Source organism: Cebus imitator, unplaced genomic scaffold (genome assembly GCF_001604975.1).
Source record: "Cebus imitator isolate Cc_AM_T3 unplaced genomic scaffold, Cebus_imitator-1.0 Scaffold290, whole genome shotgun sequence".
NCBI classification, from domain to species: Eukaryota; Metazoa; Chordata; class Mammalia; order Primates; family Cebidae; genus Cebus; species Cebus imitator.
In genome coordinates this window covers 2,578,463-2,582,520 of record NW_016107605.1, presented here as the reverse complement: position 1 = coordinate 2,582,520, position 4,058 = coordinate 2,578,463, and the positions used below count along the sequence as shown (strand labels likewise).

The following is a 4,058-nucleotide window of genomic DNA, read 5'->3' as shown; positions in this document are numbered from 1 at the left end:
TCAAAAAAAAAAAAAAAAAAATTGTAAAAATTTGATAAACAATAAAAACCACCACCACTCCAGGTTATTCTTTAATTGGGTTCTTTTTAGTGAAGCATGACTGTGAGTTGTTTCTCTGTCCCTGACAAACAATTTTTATTCAGGATACATGATGAATCACTGTGTAATCATTGCCATTTTTAGTTGCCATAGTGATGGGGGTTTTCATGTATGGGCTGCCTCAAGGCTTGTTCAGAGAAACACTGGACTGTGTAAATATTGTTTAAAATGAAAAGGTACACAGACATCAATATTTTCTCTAGTCAGGCATGTGTTTGATATATGATTCAACCTTTGGGTAGAGATTGTTTTTTAATCTAAGCATCTCTTTACTCAATTTTCATTAATACAACTTTCTGAATATTTAAGTGGATCTTTTTTTTTTTTTGGAGACTGAGTATTGTTCTTGTTTCACAGGCTGGAGTGCAGTGGCACAATCTCGGCTCACTGCAACCTCTGCCTCCTGGGTTCAAGCGATTCTCCGGCCTCAGCCTCCTGAGTAGCTGGGATTACAGGCACCCACCACCGTGCCCGACTAATTTTTGTATTTTTAGTAGAGATAGGGTTTCACCATGTTGGCCAGGCTGGCCAGGCCGGTCTTGAACTCCTGAACTCAGATGATCCACCTGCCTCAGAATCTCAAAGTGCTAGGATTATGTGCGTGAGCCACCACGCCCGGTTATGTGGATCTTTATGCGCCTGGATATATATATGTTTGAAATATTTTTATCAGTATATTTCTATATATATATATATTTGCACTTGGCCTCAAAATAGCTTTAAAAATTCACTTGGAGCTGGGTGCGGTGGCACATGCCTATAATCCCAGCACTTTGGGAGACTGAGGTGGGTGGATCACCTGAGGTCAGGAGTTTGAGACCAGCCTGGGTGGACAGAGGAAGACTCCATCAAAAAAAAAAAAAAATCAACTTTAGACTAAATTAAGAACCTGTGGAATGATATTTTTGTTACTGATATGCAAACTTCAAAGACATTTGGATATTAGAAGGGAGCAATTTGTCCTTTGTTAACCAACATCTTTTAATGTCTCCATTTTTTTTTAACTTTACAATCTTTACAGTTTTTCCCCATAGATTAAAAATAACATATGTAATAAATAACATTGGAAGAGAAAGTCTGCTTTTATCTTTCCCTGAAAGAGAAGCATTATTAACAATTGGCATATTTTCTTCCAGATTTTTTCAAAGCACATTTTGACATTGTATTATTATTATTTCTCAGGTAATTGTAAATGGCATACATTTAAAATGTGACTGTAATAATACAAATTCTATTGTGAAATATGAACTTAAAAGAACCTTTGTTTTTTATGGAGTTCAATCAGAATGTCTCGCAAGACTTCCAGCATCATTTGCTCATATAAGCTTACAAAATGAGGTCTCTCTTCCCAGAACTGGCCAGTGTTTATCTTGTGTGACTCATTTGATTAGTTGCTACATTAATGGACAAATATAAACCCAAACTCACTTTTATTAAATGTGGTGAAGTGGATGGAACAAGAAAAAGGTCACATTATGGGAAAGATAAGGTTTCTTTTTTCTTTCTGGTTATCAACTGTTGTTGAGGGACTGACATCAGAATAATTCTAAGTAGCTTCTTTCATTCTGGGAGTTCTAGAAAGGGAAGCCAACAATGTTGTGCAAAGAGAAGGTGAGTCACAGATAAAAACACAAATCTTTACAAGCACCGCACGAGCAGCAACTGGCATGGACAGCCTCGGCGGTAATTTAGTAAGCTTTTTATTCCTGTTGGAAAAAATGACGTCTCGTTTATACAGGTGGGACATTTACACTGTTGTTAGGAACAGGAAGGATTGCTTTCACTGGAGCAAGCTGCTATGGCAAAATACTTTTATCTGTTCGTTTGTTTTCCTGTAGCTTTCAATAGCCCCATCTTTAAAGTCTTCCCCTTCATCCATGAATTGCTACTACCAACAAAATTAATATTGAACTGTTTTATTAATTAATATTATTATTTAATTTTTTTCTTTTTAGACAGCATTTTACTTTTGTTGCCCAGGCTGGAGTGCAATGGAGGCTCACTGCAACCTCCACCTCTTGGCTTCAAGCAACTCTCCTGCCTCAGCGTCCTGAGTAGCTGGGATTACAGGCACCCACTACCACGCTCAGCTAATTTTTTGTATTTTTAGTATAGACGGGGTTTCACCATGTTGGCCAGGCTGGTTGTGAACTCCTGACCTCAGGTGGTCCACCCACCTGGGCCTCCTAGAGTACTAGGATTACAGGTGTGAGCCACCACGAACAGCCTATGTAGTTCTTTACCAACTAGAGTACGGAAGTATTTCAGGATTTTCACAATTGGTGTGGAGGTACTGTTAAGTACTGAATATGAAAATGCCCTAACACTTTCTGTTTCTGAGCATCTTGGTCACTTCCTGTGAGGAATTTCTTAGCATTATCAGTGTATTGTAAATTGTATTTTCCAATTATACTATTAAAATATTCCTAATTCACAAAATGTTTTGTGGATATGTGCCATTTCTTTAGTCCTTGGAGCTCAGAGAATAGCACTAGAAGAATATCTTTAGGGCCGGGAGCAGTGGAGCAGGCCTGTAATCCCAGCACTTTGGAAGACCGAGGTGGGCAGATTGTTTGAGCTCAGGAGTTCGAAACCAGCTTGGGCAACTTGGGAAAAACCCATCACTACAAAAAGTACAAAATTAGCCAGGCCTGGTGGCACGTGTCTGTGATCCCAGCCACTCAGGAGGAGGCTGAGGTGGGAGGATTCCCTGAGCCTGGAGGTAGAGGTGCAGTGAGCCACAGTCACACCACGTACTCCAGCCTGGGCAACAGAGTGAGACCCTGTCTCAAAAAAAGGAAAAATCGTTATATTCATATTCAAAATAGGAAGCATTCATTCATTAATTTATTCATTCAAATAATGCTTTTTTGAGCACATACTACGCTGCTCTAGTGGAAGGGATGCAAGCAGAGAAAAAAACAGATACATCTCTGCTCTTACGGAGTCGATCGTTTGGTTGAGATGAGATATCATAAGCAATTAGCTATATAACGTCAGGGAGTACTACGAAGAAAAGTAAGGTAGAATATGAGAGATGACGGAGTGGGGCCGATGGGTGGGCAGTCTTTTTAGATAGCAGGCTCAGAGAAGGCCCCACTGATAAGGTGGCACCTGAGCTGACATCTGAAGGAAGAGAGTCGTACGGGTCCCTGGGGTAAAAGTGTTCTTGGTAGGGACAGCAAGTGCTAAGGCCCTGAGGCTGGAGTGTACTTGGTGTGCCCAGGGAACAGTCACTGTGGCTGCAGCAAGGGGAGATGGGGCTAAGTCACAGGAAATGAGATCAGAGGAGGAAGGGAGAGGGACAGGACAGGCCTAGTAGCCATGCTATGAATTTTGGATTTTATTCTAAGAGAAGTGGGAAGTCACTGGAAGTTTTTTTTTTTTTTTTGAGACGCAGTTTCAGTTTCACTTCTGTTGCCCAGGCTGGAGTGCAATGGGGGGGCTGTTGGCTCACCGCAACCTCCGCTTCTTGGGTTCAAGTGATTCTCCTGCTTTAGCCTCCCGAGTAGCTGGGATTAAAGGCACCCTCCACCAGGCCTGGCTAATTTTTTGTGTTTTAGTAGAGACGGGGTTTCGCTATGTTGGCCAGGCTGGTCTCAAACGCTTGGCTTCATGGTCCAGAGTGCTGGGATTACAGGCGTGAGCCACCACGCCTGGCCTTACTGGAAGTTTTAAGCAAAGAATCATTTTATGTGACTGCAAAAAGTTTTTACTTCACTGAGGGGCAGAGGAGACTTTGGAGGTGTTTTTTAACAGAGCCATAAAAGGTTTCTATTATATGCCATCTGGTCAAGTAGATTAGTGACAAGCTACCATTTGTTCCAGCATCTACCATGTTATTTATTATACTTAAAGCCTCCCATTGGTCTTATGAGAAAAAGCAGACCAGCATCCTTAACGTGACATCTCAGGCCATGGTTGATTGAGCTATTTTCTTTTTTTTTTTTTTTTTTTTT

The 4,058-nt window shown here is 40.9% G+C and overlaps 1 protein-coding gene across 2 annotated transcripts in view; it reads left to right on the top strand.

Annotated features, from left to right (window-relative positions):
* Window positions 1-4,058, top strand: part of DNAJC12 (DnaJ heat shock protein family (Hsp40) member C12) — a 40,957-nt gene that overhangs the window by 17,014 nt on the left and 19,885 nt on the right. The gene's annotated exons all lie outside the window — the stretch shown is intronic.